We start from the raw sequence: 18,522 nt of genomic DNA on the forward strand, positions 1-18,522 counted from the left end.
ACATTACCAATGCCTTTGCTGACACGAAGTGATATTGTCGGCGTCGGATATTTCCTATTATACTGGTAGCATAGGAGCTTTTGAAGTTCTTACGAGAAAATTGCGCCACTTGTTCTCGTCTGATCCTGATCATGGTCAGCACGTCGTCACAGTTTGAAAGTTGCCGTTTTGGACTCTCATATACCTCTTCACGCTGTATATGCAGCTTGTTAACGAAGGCTGTTTAGGAGCTGCAATAACCCTCTCCAAGCTGTTGTTAATAAGCGTGACAACCCCCCTCCCCCACCAATTCCACCTCCAAGGCTGTGAAGTCAGCTTTTACACTTCCGTGCAATTGACCAGAAAGGAGAGCATCCTTCTCTACATTGAAAAAAGGTCCATCGACTTTTATGTAAATGAATGTAATTATATGAATTTAGACGTATGCATGTGGGAGGTATTATTACGGAGTGTGCAGTGGAAGTTGGAGGCAGGGTAGTTAGGTAGAACACTGGTAAGCTTTCCCAGGAAACGAAGAACCTAATTAAGAAGCGTCAAATCATAAAAGTGTCAAGTACAACAGACAAAATAGAACTGGCAGAGCTTTCGAAGTCAATTAATAGACGTAAGATATGCGATGAAAGAAGGTATAACATGGAGAGAATCGAACACGCTCTGAAAAACAGAGGAAGCGTCAAAGCAGTGAAGAGGAAACTTGGGATAGGCAAAAGTCGGATGTATGCACTAAGGGACAAAGAAGGCAAAATAACTACCAATATGGATAGGATAGTTAAAATAGCGGAGGAGTTTTACAGAGATCTGAGACAACCACGACTTTCATACTATAAGAACTAGCAGTAACCCAGATGACACCCCACCAGTAATGATAGAAGAAGTCAGAAAAGCTTTGGAGAGCATGCAAAGAGGCAAAGCTGCTGGCGAGGATCAGGTAACATCAGATCTGCTAAGAGATGGAGGACAGATTGTGTTAGAAAAACTAGCCACCCTGTTTACAAGGTGTCTCCTGATGGGAAGATGTCACAGAACGAGCGCTAAAAATGGGCGCGCCGCCAAATTCTTGCGATAACGCGCGGGAGAGAGGCCGCGAGGTCAAAAGAAAAAAAGAAAACAAATATCCAAGGCTCCCCGGGCGCTCCCTCTTCTCTCGGAAGCGTGGCTTCGCCGACTAACCTCCTCACCCCACATCGGCGGCCGAGCAAGCACTGGAAATTTCTAGGAGAGAGGCGTGGTCACGCCGGGTTGAGCCATCCGACGCGGAGGGCATTCGAACCGTCTCGCCCTCTACCGAGCCTTCGCTGCGTATCGCGCCGACGAAATGACGAGAACCTTCCGGAATCTCGCGCGGAAGGTATTTAATCGAGCGGCCGAGACGAGAGAGCAGGAGAAGACGGAAGTTAGCGCCAGAGCGCGTAGGGATTCCGCCGTGTAGTCGGCGAAGGTTTTGTCCGTAGAGACAAAGCAGGAGAAGACGATTTCCACCTGAGGGGTGACGACTCGAGCTACAGGCAAGCGTGTGTGTTTACCGCTATCGAGCGAAGACGCGCGGCAACAGCTGCGTGTGTGAAGCCGACGTGTTTCCGGCGAAGAAGTTTGAAGCTTGGAGAGTGGCCTATTGAAGACGTGAGGTTTCCTGGAAGAGAAACTTCGGCAAGGTTTTCTGGAAGAGGAACTTCGAGGGCAGCGGAACGACAACAACGCTGGACTTTGAGTGAGTGATTTTCGGAAGAATATCATCCATACTTTTGTTCCAAGAACTTTGGACTGGATAGGTTTTCTATCTTTTTAGTCTTTAAGTGTCTTGGTTGTGCAATGCATGCGACTGCATTGTAGTGCGAATTGTTGTCTGTGTCCGTGGTTTCGAGTATGGCTGATTGTACTGTGTAGTACGTTGTTTGATTGGTGACATATTGTATACAACTATTGTGGAGTGTGCATTCTTGTGTATTGTTTTCGATCTGCCATTGTTGAGAATATAATTTTGGTTGTTTATCAACTCTCAGCTCTGACTTGTTCTTTGGGCCACAGCCGGCGTCCGCTGGCGCGCCAAAAAGGACCACTTCTAAATTGTCCACGCTTTCGTGGTGCGGTTCGGGGGGCCGATACTTCGGCCCTTGGAATTAGCCCGGCGATCGCCTCCCTAATAAACGGGACCTGTGTGACAATTAATCTGGCGTCCGCGACAGGACCTTTTGGTGCACAGTGTGTCCAAAGAAGTGAGAAAGAGCCTCGAGTTGTTGATAGTGCTATCGAAACGATTTTGTGTGTTGTTCAGTGTTCTCGTTAACGAGTGCAGGGGAGTGTTCCGATAGACTGATTTAGGCAGATACTTTTTATACGCGGCAAGACTTTATTTGTGAGACACCATGGATCTCGAAAAGTTAGTTGCTCTTGGTGAGAAGATGGGTCTTTCTGACGCCGAAATACGGAAATGGGTAAGCCAGAAGGAGAAAGAGGCGGTGGAGAGATTGAGGTTGGCAGCTGAGAGAGCCAAGGAAGAAAAAGCAGCTGAATTGGAACGAGAGAGCTTGGCAGCCGAAAGGGCGAGAGAAGAAAGAGAAGCGAGGGAGCGACAGCTGAAAGAAGAAAGAGAAGCGGAGATGGCTGAAAGGGAACGGCAGCGGCAGCACGAGATGGAACTCGAGCGGCTCCGTTTGCAACACCGAAGTGAAACTCCCGTCCAAGGTAGAGTTGAAAGCAGCGAACGGGAGGACCGCGGCTTCCGCTTGAACCCAAGCAAGCTGCTCGTCGCGTTTGATGAAAGGAAGGACGACCTTGACGCGTACCTTCACAGATTTGAGACGATTGCGAGGAGCCATAATTGGCCGGAACATCAATGGGCAACTGCTTGGAGTACTTGCTTGAGTGGTGAAGCGCTCAGTGTGTACGGTAGGCTGACGCCGACCGATGCAGCCAACTATGCAAAGGTGAAAGCTGCTTTGCTGAAGCGATTTAGATTTACTGTAGAAGGTTTCCGGGACAGATTTCGGACAGGAAAGCCAGCTGATGGTGAGACGGATACGCAGTATGCCGCCCGACTTTGCCATTATTTCGACAGATGGATTGAACTTTCAGGGACAGCGCAGGAGTACGATGAACTTAGAGAGCTCCTAATTAGAGAACAATTTCTTACTAGTTGCCACCCAAGCCTGTCGCAGTACTTGAAAGAGAGGAAGGCTGAGTCACTTGAAGGAATGCTTGAATTGACTGATAAATTCTTGGAAGCGCAAGGTGGCACTAATTTGGCCAAGGTCAAGAAGAATTGTCCCGAGGAGTCGAAGAAATTGGCTCCCGAAGAAAAGAAGCGTGCACCGGAGAGCATTCCGCGATGTTTCCTGTGTAACCGAGTGGGTCATCGCGCGAAAAACTGTCGAACGATCTTTACGAGCCCTACGGTAGTAAAATGTTTTAAGTGTGTTCAGACTGGGCACAAAGCAGATGCATGTCGAAACGGAGCGAGTCAAACTCACCAGGTATCCTGTGTGCAAGCAGCACCGAAATCCGATAATAATGCCGTCACCGACGGATTCGTAGAATTGAAAAATGGGGAGAAAATTCCTATTGTTGGTGCTGTAATGTCAAAACAGTCAACCGGTGTTACGAAGCGAATGCCAACGCTGCCTTGAAAGGTTGCGGGCAAGAAGATTACGGTTCTAAGAGACACCGGTAGCTCCACGGTTATCGTGCAGAGAAATTTGGTACGAGAAAGTGAGTTAACAGGCAAAACGAAACTGGTTTGCCTAATTGACCGTACAGTTCGGATGCTTCCCAAAGCAGAAATTGAGGTTTAAACCCCGTACTTCAGCGGGAAGGTTACCGCTTTATGCATGACGACCCCCCTGTACGACTTTGTCATCGGAAACATCAACGGGGCGCGAGGACCGAATGATCCGGAATGTTTGGGAGAAGACCCTAAGATAGAGCCCTCGCCAACCCAGCGACCGCGAAATACAGTGGAGGAGCATCCCGTGACGGATCTCACTAGAGCCCAAGGTGAAGCCGCGGCGCAAGAGACAGCGAATGAGAAGATGATCGAGTTGAATGAGTTCACGTGCTGGGCAGCTGGACGTACGTCGGCACGACCCCAACCGACCGACAATGTAAAAATGACGGAGTCAGCCAGCTAGGCCCAATGCCATGACATGAACAAGCTGGTAAATAAACCGACAGAACCCGATGAACGTTATGACCAGTTAACGGTGTTGGAAGTGACAACGATGGCTGAGACGCCGCCTCAGATATCGTCGTTGGAAAGGGCTCGCCGAAAAAGAACGTGGAAACACAAGAAGAGATCGAGCGAGCACCGCAAGAAAGGGCGCAAGCGCCGCTCAAAGTACACAGGATAAGTGCTGAGGTCGAATCGCAATGTGTTTGCCAGTTCTGAGTGCCATATGTTGTGTTAATGTTGTGTTATCCTGTGTCACAAGTGTCGAAGTGCTTGTGCTGTGATGTATAGTGTTGTATAATTGTGGTAAAGACAGAACTTTGTACGTTTGTATTGTTTGGAATGTGTGATGAAGCGTTGTACTCATGTACCTGCGGTTATATTTCATGTGTGTGAGATTGAATTGTAATGTCCAATCGTATTGAGTGATATATTGTGAATGTGACGTGTCATGAGCGACGGACTATGTTACAGTCTTTGAGAGTGTGTGGTGACTGTTCGCGCTCGTTTGTGTGGTTTTCAATATTATGAGATAATATCCTTAAAGTGGGGGGCAGTGTCACAGAACGAGCGCTAAAAATGGGCGCGCCGCCAAATTCTTGCGATAACGCGCGGAAGAGAGGCCGCCAGGTCAAAAGAAAAAAAGAAAAAACATCCAAGGCTCCCCGGGCGCTCCCTCTCCTCTCGGAAGCGTGGCTTCGCCGACGAACCTCCTCACCCCACATCGGCGGCCGAGCAAGCACTGGAAATTTCTAGAAGGAGAGAGGCGTGGTCACGCCGGGTTGAGCCATCCGACGCGGAGGGCATTCGAACCGTCTCGCCCTCTACCGAGCCTTCGCTGCGTATCGCGCCGACGAAATGACGAGAGTAAAGTGTGGGATTGGGCTAGTTGGTAATCCATATAAAACTTCTAGGCGCGTAAAACTTCAGACAACTAACATAAGAGACAAGGCAGTAACATAAGAGACAGAAAGTAAGAAATGCAGGACGGGACGGTTTTTTGGCCGCTCATTGTTCCGAATGTGGATGCCAGCCTTTGTTCGAACAGACAAGGGTTCTCGCGTCCCACCCTAATGAAGGCACAAGACTTGTAATTGAAGCTGCAGCAATTGCTCGAGGTAGCTGTATCAGCAAACCATCGATAGCATTATGTGGGAAAGAATTGACGTTTTTAAATTCGGCACGTGAGGGCCCAGGGTGAGCACGTGATGTTTTTGCAATCTCTCTTTTCGCCTTTTGATTTTGTGTGTTGCTTATCTTCTTTCTAATATATATATGTGTGTCGTAGTAGTAATAAAATCAGTTGAAAGCTGCGCTCGTCCTTGTCTCTTATGTTAGTTGTCTGAAGTTTTACGCGCCTAGAAGTTTTATATGAAATGACGAGAACCTTCCGGAATCTCGCGCGGAAGGTATTTAATCGAACGGCCGAGACGAGAGAGCAGGAGAAGACGGAAGTTAGCGCCAGAGTGCGTAGGGATTCCGCCGTGTAGTCGGCAAAGGTTTTGTCCGTAGAGACAAAGCAGCAGAAGAAGATGTTTTCCACCTGAGGGGTGACGACTCGAGCTACAGGCAAGGGTGTGTGTTTACCGCTGTCGAGCGAAGACGCGTGGCAACAGCTGCGTGTGTGAAGCCGACGTGTTTCCGGCGAAGAAGTTTGAAGCTTGGAGAGTGGCCTATTGAAGACGTGAGGTTTCCTGGAAGAGAAACTTCGGCAAGGTTATCTGGAAGAGGAACTTCGAGGGCAGCGGAACGACAACAACGCTGGACTTTGAGTGAGTGATTCTCGGAAGAGTATCTATCATCCAGATTTTTGTTCCAAGAACTTTGGACTGCATAGGTTTTCTATCTCTTTAGTCTTTAAGTGTCTTGGTTGTGCAATGCATGCGACTGCATTGTAGTGCGAATTGTTGTCTGTGTCCGTGGTTTCGAGTGTGGCTGATTGTACTGTGTAGTACGTTGTTTGATTGGTGACATATTGTATGCAACTATTATGGAGTGTGCATTCTTGTGTATTGTTTTCGATCTGCCATTGTTGAGAATATAATTTTGGTTGTTTATCAACTCTCAGCTCTGACATGTTCTTTGGGCCAAAGCCGGCGTCCGCTGGCGCGCCAAAAAGGACCACTTCTAAATTGTCCACGCTTTCGTGGAGCGGTTCGGGGGGCCGATACATCGGCCCTTGGAATTAGCCCGGCGATCGCCTCCCTAATAAACGGGACTTGTGTGACAGAAGAGTACCAGAGTCTTGGAAGAACGCTAACATCATCTTAATACACAGGAAAGGAGATGACAAGGACTTGAAGAATTACAGGCCGATCTGCTTGCTCTCTATAGTATACAAGCTATTTACAAAGATAATTGCTAGCAGAGTAAAGAAAACATTAGAATTCAATCAACCAAAGGAACAAGCAGGATTTCGAACAGGCTACTCAACAATTGACCACATTCATACACTCAGGTGATAGAGAAATGCTCAGAGTATAACCAACCACTATACATAGCCTTCATAGATTACGAGAAGGCGTTTGATTTAGTAGAAATATCAACAGTCATGCAGACACTGCGGAATCAGGGCGTAGATGAAGTATATATAAACATTATGGAAGAAATCTACAGGGGATCAACTGCTACCATAGTGCTTAATAAAGAACGCAACAGAATACCAATCAAGAAGGGTGTAAGGCAGGGGGACACAATCTCCCCAATGCTATTTACCGCGTGCTTACAGGAGGTTTTCAGAAGCCTAGAATGGGAACAGTTAGGGATAAGAGTTAATGGAGAATACCTTAGTAACCTGCGCTTCGCCGATGGCATTGCATTGCTGAGTAACTCGGGGGACGAATTGCAACTCATGATTACGGTGTCAGACAGGGAGAGCAGAAAGGTGGGTCTTAAAATTAATCTGCAGAAAACGAAAGTAATGTACAACAACCTCGGAAAGGAGCTGCGCTTCTAGATAGGTAATAGTGCACTTGAAGTTGTAAAAGACTATGTCTACTTAGGGCAGGTAATAACCGCAGAGCCCAACCACGAGATTGAAGTAACTAGAAGAATAAGAATGGGGTGGAGCACATTCGGCAAGCACTCTCATATTATGACTGGTAGATTGCCACTATCCCTCAAGAGGAAGGTATATAACAGCTGTATCTTGCCGGTACTTAGCTATGGAGCAGAAACCTGGAGACTTACAAAGAGGGTTCAGCTTAAATTGAGGACGACGCAGCGAGCAATGGAAAGAAAAATGGTACGTGTAACCTTAAGAGACAAGAAGAGAGCAGAGTGGATTAGGGGACAAACGGGGGTTAAGGATATCATAGTTGAAATAAAGAAGAGGAAATGGACATGGGCAGGGCATGTAGCGCGTAGACAGGATAACCGCTGGTCAATAAGGGTAACTAACTGGATTCCCAGAGAAGGGAAGCGGGTTAGGGGGAGACAGAAGGTTAGGTGGGCAGATGAGATTAAGAAGTTTGCGGGTATAAATTGGCAGCAGCAAGCACAGGACCGGGTTAACTGGCGGAACATAAGAGAGGCCTTTGTCCTGCAGTGGACATAGTCAGGCTGATGATTATAATGATGATAATGATGATGATATGAATTTTCATGCACCCGTATTTTGCGCAAGTTAGGCATCTGAACACACCAATCCAGAGCCGAGACGTCCTTACAGAACATTTACGCAAGCGTGTACCACGTTTTATATTTACTGTCCACTACCACAACAATAATACTTTTTTGCGGCACTCGTCATTATGCTTCCTCTTCCGCAATAGCGACCGTGGTGCGGTACGGCGTAAAAATTGATACGATAATAAATCATGAATCATAATTCATTGGCTGTGCAGCAGCATACTTCATAACCTATAGAGTTATTCGTTAAGCTGTTTGGCTTGCACTGTTTACCTAACGTTAATGTGTAGTTTGAACAAACAGGCACCACCGACTAAGAGAACTCGACGGTGAGTAACATACGTACCGGTTCTTCCACTTTCAGCAACGCACCAAGCCAGCTTCAAGTCTAAAAGCGTTTCCACCTTTTATATCGACCACTGTTTACTTCCCTTGTTCAGGACGGTAACAACTACTGCTGAATCTAGTCTTAAGAAGGCGGTATGTTTCAGTTGTTTTTCAAAGATGTCTGTAACACTGTTTTGTTCCAGGCTCGAATATCCTGATACTCCCTCTTGGAATGAATTTGCCGTGGGGAATATAAAAAAGCAACAATGCGCGCGTGCAGGGTCTTTAAAACTGTGCGGCACAACATACGTTCTCTGGAGCCGCATACTTTTGCAGATATAACTAGGACGAGAATATTGAAATAGAAATAGTCTCTAACAAACACACCTGTGGATATTCGTAACAACAACAACGACAGATTTATTTTTGTGGCACACCATCACTGCCAGTCAGTTGGCTCGCAACGCTCGGTTAGTCCGGCTGAGTCGCAGCATCATTATAGTAGTAGCGACAGTATATTATTACATATTTAGCTGTATCATAAACGGCAAAAAAACGTACCTTAAGTGGCCCATAGCGTAATACGTAGGCTGTTTGTAAAATTCTTCAGGAGTGGCATGTACAGTACTAGGCGAGTCGGCGTAGTTATAAGTTATTATTTTCATAAGTGTCCTTTCATATTATATGAACGCACGCATCACTGAGAACAAACCTTCTTTCCTCACACGTACAGAAACCTTCAGACCAGATATATTTCACTCACTTCCAAATTTTCAATCCCCCTTAATTAACATTATTTTATTGTAAATTAGTTTTCACGCGATTGATTCCTATGAATCGGACCGCCAAAGCATTTATTACTGCAGCAGGTTTCACAAAAAAGTCAACTTTTCTACATCGCAGGAATGGGGAAAAATCCTTGTGTCCTTCCAGGCCTGTACATGGCGGCAAACGAAAGCTTCATTTCTAATATAGTGGCACCCTCTCCCTTGTACTTTCTCTCTCCCTCTCTTTCGCATCGCCCCGCCGCGGTGGTCTAGTGGCTAAGGTACTCGGCTGCTGACCCGCAGGGCGCGGGTTCGAATCCCGGCTGCGGCGGCTGCATTTCCGATGGAGGCGGAAATGTTGTAGGCCCGTGTGCTCAGATTTGGGTGCACGTTAAAGAACCCCAGGTGGTCTAAATTTCCGGAGCCCTCCACTACGGCGTCTCTCATAATCATATAGTGGTTTTGGAACGTTAAACCCCACATATCAATCAATCAATCAATCTCCTTCGCATCACCCCGCGTTCTCAATGCAATTTCCACTTCAACTTCTATATTTACTACGCATGGCAATTTACCCTCTTTCATCCTCTTCACCCTCACTTCTTTCCTATCCCTTTGCTAAAATCGTCTATGCTAAAGATGCTTTTGCCTTCACGCCAACAAGCACGACGACGTGGAATGACAACATATTCTTCGCCTCGTTTTCTTCCTCCTCACGCTCACATAAATCATATCTCTCTCTGCCATTTCTCTCTCCCTTAATATACATAGCTATATTATATGCTCGGCGAAAGAAGCAGTCGGCTTCTCTTGCCTTGCGTCTGGTTCTTTACGCTACTCTCTATTTGTCTGTCTTTCTATAAACTCTTACCAGACCGCAAGTCGCGGGATCGAATCCCGGCTGCGGTGGTGGCATTTCCGATGGGGGTGGAAATGTTGCAGGCCCGTATGCCCGCCCAGATTGGGTGCACGCTAGAGAACCCCAGGTGGTCGAATTTCCGGAGCCCTCCACTACGGCGTCTCTCATAATCATATGGTAATTTTGGGACGTTAAACCCCACATATCAATCAAACTCTTACCAGGATAAAAAAATACATTTAAGATGTAATTACGTGTGATAATGTGGGCAGAAGTTTCAGTTTTTCAAACTACATGCCGCAGCTACCTGTTCAATCACTAGAAATGATATTACTTGTACAAAAATAAGGGAATCGCATCTGAGTTCCGGCAATAGAGAAATCCCGAATATAGTTGCACGTGTAACGTTATACATAATGCACGTATGCGTTAGTGCTTTGAGTGAGTTGGTGACTTTACAGAATTGCAGACATTTCACGCACAACGTCAATGACAAAACACAAAGTGCCAATGGTTATGGCACGGCCGCTGGATGGTGTGTTTCTTTTTTCTTCCAGCGGCCGTGGTTATGGTGTGCTGCGCACGCGAGTACGCTTAAACAGACTGATTCTGATTCCCTATTATTTTCAAGGGGGCTCCACACAGCAGCCCCCTACCAAGCCAAGTGTCACCTAAAAGATGGTATGTGCCCCTTTTGTTCTTTCAATCTTCTTTATGCGACGCATTCTAGACCAATTGTTATATACGCGCATGGTGGGCCGAGTCAAATATTGCTTAGCAACGGAAGCTTGACACTTGCCCTCGAAATCCTTCCTGTACACGCTTAATATTTCGTCACGCTCTGTAAGCATATATGTATGTACTTGAATTATTACAACGCTCCAGCGCGTCTGTTCCGGCTTGCGTATGCCATGTCTCATTCATCGCAGATGTTCGTATTTCTCAGCGCACGTGTACGTAGGCTGTGTGTCGAATCCACGAAAAAATGCAAGAACAAAAAACAAAGCTCACGCAGCAGATACGACGAAGAATTGAAAGACATGCTTACGCTGTCGTGCGGCACCTGGCTGATAGAAGCATGTGATAAACGTAACATTCTGAAAGGAGGAGGAAGGAAGCAACAAAAAGGGAGAAGGCAGGGAGGTTAACCAGAAAGACATCCGGTTGGCTACCCTACACTGGGGGATAAAGGAAGGGGACAAGAAAGACGAGAAAGAGGGAAGAGAGGGAAAAAAGGGGGTGGGGGAGAGACTGACAGTAATTTCACTGCAGCGTGTAGAAATCTACCGCATGTCAGAGGCGTTCACACAAGCCTGTCTTTCTCAGGAAACGCAGCAGGGCTTTCACTGCCTTGTGGGCTGTCGAGGCATGTGTACGTTGCTGTAATAGCACCTGCACAGAAAGAGGCCGATCATCCAGTCGCCGCATTGCGTTGGCAAGTACTTGTCTCTCTGAGGCAAATCGAGGACAATGACACAGCAGGTGTTCGATATTTTCGTCGGTGCCGCAAACATCGCACGCCGCACTGTCAGTAATTCTGATTAACGTAGTATAAGCTTTCGTGAAAGCAACTCCCAGCCAAAGGCGATAGAGAAGCGAAGCTTCACGTCGATGTAGGCCGGGTGGAGGCCGGAGTTGTAGGGATGGGTCGAGCTCGTGCCGTCATGTACGTCGTATGCTTGGTGTGTTCCACTCGGTCAGTGTGAGACTGCGGGCCAGTTGACGAATCTGCCTCGCCGCATCCGCTCTTGAAAGCGGTATCGGAACACTGTTCCCTTCTTTATGTGACGTGCGAGCAGCATGATCTGCAGAATCATTGCCGCCTATACCACTATGCCCAGGTAACCACTGAAAGACGATGTCATGGCCTTTTTGTATTAACAGGTGGTGTAGTTTCACGGTTTGGTAGGTCAACTGGTCGTGGCATCCGCGTCGGAGAACTGATATCAGGCACTGTAACGCTGGTTTTGAGTCAGAAAACACAGCCCATTTACCTGGTCTTTCTTCTGAATTGATGTGTTCCAGTGCATTGCGCAGAGCCTCGAGTTCTGCCGTCGTCGAACTCGTCACATGTGAAGTCTTAAAACACCGAGTTATCCCTTGTGATGGTATAACCACTGCTCCACCTGAACTAGACGGCGTAGTAGAGCCATCCGTGTAAATGTGCACGTGGTTACTGTAGTTTTCTTCCAGTAGGGATAGACTCAGTTGTTTCAGGGCATGTGTCGGTAAGTCCGATTTTCTCCTCATTCCTGGAATCATTAAGTGAACTCGCGGCCGGCTCAAGCTCCAAGGAGGAAGCAGTGGCTTTGATGCAGGTGCGTATGTCTCAGCAAACGATGAACGATGCTTGGAGACAATATTGCCGTATGTCGTGCGGGGCCTTTCAGCAGCTAGACTCGCCAGGTGGTGAGAAGGGGTCCTGGCATAATGCCTGAGGTGCATGCGCATTGTCTCGGTAATAATATGCGTATTTATCGAGTGATCTTGAGCGATGGCAATGGTTTCAGCCGTTGAAGCACTGCGGGGTATTCCAAGGCATATCTTAAGTGCTTGGGCTTGAATGCTCTGAATTGCGCGCAGGTTGGTCTTGCCGGTGTTAGACATTGCAGGTAAGCTGTACCGTAAGAATCCGATAAACAGCACCCTGTACAGTTGTAGCATGGATGATATGGGCACTCCCCAATTTTTTCCTGCAAAGAATTTGAGCATGTGGCATGTTGTGATCAGCCGCTTCTTCACATAGTTCACGTGTGGAGTCCACGACAGGTTTCTATCTATTATGACTCCCAAGAACCTGTGGCTTCTGCTGAACGATATGTATTCTTCATTAATCGATATACTGTAAGCAGACATTGGTTTCCGCGTGAACGCTACCACTGCACACTTTCCGCAGGACACCTCGAGGCCTTGTTTACGAAGATAGCATGACGCCGTTGTAGCAGCCTTCTGAAGGCGGGCGCGAAGCTGAGGCCTTGTCACACCTGATGTCCAAATGCAGATGTCATCAGCATAGACAGAAAGTTCTACAGTGCTAGGTAGCTGCTCGACTAGACCAATGAGAGTTAGGTTGAAAAGGGTAGGGCCTAGCACTCCTCCCTGAGGAACTCCTCGGCTGCTGTAATAATCAGGTGTTGGGCCATTCGCTGTCATCACGTAAAATGATCTCAGCTGTAAGTAGCTGTACACCCACATATATATCTTGCCACCAAGACCTACTGTTTCCAAAGCACTTAGGATGGCTTCATGGGTGACATTGTCGTAAGCCCCCTTAACGTCTAGAAACAGGGCGGCGCACAGTCTCTTACAGGCTTTCTGGTGTTGAACATATGTCACCAGATCAACAACGTTGTCGATTGACGAATGGCCGCGCCTGAATCCGGTCATGGATACTGGATAGATTTCGTAGTGCTCTAAATACCACTCCATTCGTGTGAGAATCATTCGTTCCATCGTTTTTCCCACACAACTGGCAAGTGCGATAGGACGGTATGATGCAATATCCAAAGGAGATTTACCAGCCTTTAGAAGTGGAATGAGGCGACTTGACTTCCATGCCTGGGGAACAGTACCAGTCTGCCAGGAGTCGTTGTATAGGCGTAAGAGTGCCTTCCGAGCTTCGTCTCCAAGATTACAAAGGGCACAATAGGTAATGCCGTCAGGACCGGGTGCTGAAGAACGTCTGCACAGAGCCAGTGCCGCCTCTAGCTCATCCATAGAAAACTGGCATTCCATACGGGGATCACGTGAGGGCGGTGGGTTGTCAAAAGTTCCCGTTCTTGATACTGTGAAATTGGAATCACCGGCAATTCTTCTACAGAAAGATTCTGCGACGTCAATCTCTCTGCATCGAAGGTGAAGTGCCAGAGATGTAAACGGGTGTCGCTGACCCAAGGTTGTGCTAAGACCCCGGACAGTTCGCCATATCAGTGATAGGGGCTTTCGTGGATCCAACGACTCGCAAAAGGATGTCCAACGTCGCCTAGCCAGTTTATCCATGTGCCGCTGCATTTTCTTTTGAATGCGTCTAGCCAGCCTCAAATCATCCATGCACTTTGTCCGTCGGTACCTTCGTTCTGCACGACGGCGTATTGCGCGAAGTTTCTCAAGCTCGATGTCGAAATCGGTGCGCTTGTGACTAGTCAAATGTGTATGCGTGGTATTCTGCAGGACATCCTTTATCGAGTCCTCTAGGTTATATGATGAGCCATCGGTACAGCAGTCTTCCATTAACATTTTGAATTTCGGCCAATCGGTGTACTTGAGGCCTCTTGAGGACTTGGAGCTGGTGAAACCTTCTATACACAGGTAAGTTGGTATATGGTCGCTGCCCCGCGTTTCCAGATCCGAAAACCAGTGCACTTTCCTGATAAGTGAGCGAGAAACCAATGTAAGGTCCAGGCAGCTGCTATAGGCTGATCCGCGTAAATATGTAGGGCTTCCATCGTTACAAACGCAGAGTTCGTACTCCGAGGCTAAGGACACCAATTTTCTTCCTCTAGAGTTGTCCCTGGGGCTTCCCCATAGGAAATGGTGGGCATTGAAGTCGCCAGTGATCACCCATGGCCTTGGAGTCGATGTCAGAATACCGCGTAAGCGCTCGCAGTCAAGGCGGCTTGATGGAGATAAGTAAGCTCCGATAATCGTGAAAGCAACCTTATCCTTCTTCACAGTAAGGCACACATACTGATTCCCTTCATCAGGCGAGACTCTGTGGTGAACGTAAGTGAGGTCATGGCGCATGAATATAATAACTTTGCTGCAGTCTCTGTGAGTGGAGGACATAAAGCACTCATATCCTGACAGCTTGATTGAAGCACATAGGTTGGGTTCACAAATCACAATAATGGGGAAGCGGTTCACAAATACAAATTGTCTAAAGTCAGACATGCGCGACTTCAGTCCTCTGGCGTTCCACTGAAAGACAGATGCATTCTTGACTTCCGCTCGAAACGACGGTGCCTCGCTGGCCATGGTTCTACCTGAGAGCTGCAAGCACCGGACTCAGGGTGTCCAGCACATGCAGTGCGGTCTGCGCAGCAGAAGTCTTCATATTACTCAGTAGGACACGCATGGTACTCATCAGCGATTGCAGCAAGCTTATCACTTGATCTTCATTCATCGCATCACTGGTTTGAGGGGTCGTCGAGGGCGGCGGGATTTGATGCAGCTCCGAAGTAGGTTGACGTCGTGGAAGAGAGGGCCACTGTTCGGAAGGCGCGACTGCTGTCCCTTTCTTCTGTTTGGCAGTATCCGTCTTCAGTGAGCTCGGTGTTCGTGAGTCAGCCTCTCTGATAGAGGATGACATCTCTCTATCGGTAGAGGCGTTTTTCCGTGATGGTCTTCGCCCACGACGCCGTCGTCGGCGTAGTGTAGCGGCAGCTTCCTTGTGTGTTGAATTGTCACGCACCATACGCCTGAGTACCGCGTGCTCGTTTCGCACCCGCGGGCAATCTTTGGATGAGGCCTCATGAGCGCCGTGGCAGTTTGGACATCGTAGTATGGTGGCACTGCAGGCGTCTTTTGAGTGAGACTCAGCGCACCGCGGACACACAAGTTTGTTCTCACAGACACCTTTTACGTGTCCCATCTTGAAGCACTTGTGGCATTGCAGTGGCTTCGGTATGTAAGGACGCACTGAGTGGCGAACATGGCCAACTTTGACATACGAGGGAAGGCTGTCTCCCTCGAACACAAGCCTCGAGCAGCGTGAGTTGCCGAGTCTGGTAATGTGCGTAATGCGGGTGCCTTCAGTCGCTGGCTTTATTAGTATTGGCAGGTCATTAGCTGAGATGGAAAGATCCACATCATAAATGACGCCAACAGTGCCATTACAACCTGTAGCGACCATTGGCCGAACTTTCACGTTGCCGATTTCTGTTATGTGCCGAAGGCTTTGCAGTGCGCTACGGTGCATAACGTCTACAGCAAGGACATTCTTTCGTGCATTGATCCTCACGTCTTTGATCTCATTCGGCGCGGTTTCCTCGAGAAGCACAGAAAGAACTTGCCTGTTGAGGAGTCGCAAGTTAGATGCAGGGTCTTCAGGCATAAACAGCATGGTGTGCGGCCACCGCTGTGGTGCAGTCTTAACGGTGGAAACACTTGCCGACGATGCCGTTCGCAGCAGTCTTCGTTTTGTAGATCGATTCATGACGACCGTGAAGTCATCATCCGATGACTCAAAGCCATCCGAATACAAATCGGTTGCCTCACTGTCGGTGTCGCTGGACGCGTTGCTACGCTTCCTGGATGACGAAGTCCGGCGCGACGGTTGCACGCCTGGAACATTCTCAGGTGTGTCCTGAAGCATCACCGCAAAGGAGGGAGCGGCAGCTCCCAGGATTTCCAGGAAAACAAATTGAAAACACTGAGACACGGGCACAAGCGTTCTGTGAGAGAATCACTTCCGTAACATTCTGAAACGTGTCCAAGAAAGAATAGCGTATAAAAGAAAATGCGCAGAGTGGTGGACGCATAAAATGTCCTGAAAGCAGTTTTGTGTAATCACTCTACCATGTAATTTAGAACGTAGCCTTCTTTTTTTTTTTTGCTGAAAACGCTTGATTTTGTAAATCAATACTAGAGGCGATTCAAGTCACCTCTATTTTAAAAGTAAACTCGTGCGTGTTTAGTGAAGGTCCACTACTATTTTATAGTAGTTTGCTGTATTTAGTATAATTTATAGCTTCATTTGTAAGCGTTATTTTATCGGTACACAAACGTTGCCGCACTTGGAGTGTATTTGTGAAAGTGCATGCATATCTCACCGAAATATTTTACATGAGATAAACTTCTGCACTTACAAGACACGCTAAACTGAATAACCACCCGTTGAACGGGTCCAGGCGAATGCACCTATTCAGATAACGCAATAAGAAAGAATAAGGTGATCATGCGCAGCTGCATCCCACGTGCATAAACAAGAAAGATAGGGTAAATTAGAGGCTTCTTTATTAAAAAGATATATGCTTGTTTGGCAATAAGCCCAAAATGTTTTATTTTGATCACGACATGAATGACCCATATTTGGAGAAATGCATTACGCAGTAAATATTAGGCTGTTTTGTGTGGTGCTTGTTGTGATCAACATTTGCATCTTCGAACAGGCCATCTGGTTTCGAAACGAAAAATAAGCGTCATTCGTGCCCACCTATACCAGTTGCGCCTCCTGGTGGCAGATGCTTCTTGGCGAACAAGAGGCACTTGGTCCATATCTAGTCTCCTCTAACCCCTCACCCCTTCATCGTCTTGATGCTACAATGGTCGTGTATCATTAACTTGACATACATTTTTGTTTTATTTATTACCTAACTGGGCCTAGCTGCCCTATAATTTATTTGCTCTGCCCAGCAAATGACTGGACAGCACCCAAAACTCATCGAGAAGTGGCCTAAACGGACTTCATGGCGACTCGCTATAAGGGCGATGCTGTTGTTCCGTAGGGCTACCGCACTGCATCCCGCGTTGTAACATTTTGGTGACTATGTTGGTGTGTTCCTTTCGGCCAGTGCTATTGTGATTATTACGTTGCCCTTACAGTCTCTGTTGCCTTCTTTCGTGATTTCCATCCCACTTCCCTTTCGCAAGTACAGGGCAGCCAACCGGAGACTTGCTCTGATTAACCTCCCTGTCTATCCTTTACCTTTATCTCTCTCTCACCACAGGTCGGCAAACTCAGTCACGAGACGATTCACTCAGACTCACATCGAGCCGTGAGTCTTAGTCTAAGTGAGTCCCGTGAGCAATGATTTGGTAAGTTTGAGTCCGTGTGTGCTCGACTGAGGAAAAATTCAGTGAGCCTGAGTCCGAGTCACTTCAGTTGAGGAAACTCTTGGTGAGTCTGAGTCCCTGAGACACTAGCGCGAAATATGTATCTTCAGTTAGTATAGGTCAGGTCAACGTTTTTTATGCCAACCTAGTTTATTTATGCCAACTCCAACTCTGGCAACAAAACCAGCCCCTTGGTGTCCTACCGTGGTTGCGTTTTTCAACTCTACTAGGACCTCGCTCCTTTTGGTGGCGGGGTTGTCTCTAATCGTTGCGCCGGTGTGTACGCTAGTGCTCATTGCTCCCGCTAGAGGCGCAGCTGTGCTCTTCGTTTCAAGAGCGCGGACGAGGTGGCGCGCCGCCGCTTAGGCAATACTCGCTCGACTCTCGGCGCGTGCTCTAGCTTGATGGGACCACGCCTATATATAACACTCGCTCTAGCGCTTCCTCTCCCTTTCGCCAGACATCACTCAGTGCGCTTCGGTACTGCTACCCACCATGAACATCGAACAGGCTATGGTGGTGGAGTGGAGGGCTCGCAAAGTGGATGCAGCGCGGGCTCCTACGGGTCCGCGTGTTTTGGGAGGAAGGAGGAGTGCAGCTACCCTTAGTCACCTGAGGGAGGGGGGGCTGAGAAATTTGGTCATATATCGACCTAATAGGGGTGGCAGGAGGCACTGCAATGCACGGACAGACGGACGCACAGACGGACGCACAGACGGACGCACAGATGGACGCACGGTTGGACGCACGGATGAGCGCACGGAAGGACGCATGGATGGACGGACGGATGGACAGACGGACGACGCACGGATGGACACACGGATGGACGCACAGACGGATGAAAGCGCAGACGGTCTGATGGATGCTTTGCCCCGCTCATAATCTTTCAGTCCATGAACATGCTGTGATGTATTTTTTTTGTTCTGCTGGTTTATTTTGCATTTCTGTTATCTGTGAGTTCTTCTACATCCCTAATCTACCGTTTAACTGCTTGTTCATAGAGT

At 47.9% G+C, this 18,522-nt stretch overlaps 1 long non-coding RNA gene across 1 annotated transcript in view; it reads left to right on the forward strand.

Moving 5' to 3' along the window:
* The window catches only part of LOC142810692 (uncharacterized), a 272,930-nt gene that overhangs the window by 243,651 nt on the left and 10,757 nt on the right, over positions 1–18,522 (forward strand). The window lies entirely within an intron of this gene.

This window comes from Rhipicephalus microplus, chromosome 1, assembly GCF_043290135.1.
Source record: "Rhipicephalus microplus isolate Deutch F79 chromosome 1, USDA_Rmic, whole genome shotgun sequence".
Classification (NCBI taxonomy): Eukaryota; Metazoa; Arthropoda; class Arachnida; order Ixodida; family Ixodidae; genus Rhipicephalus; species Rhipicephalus microplus.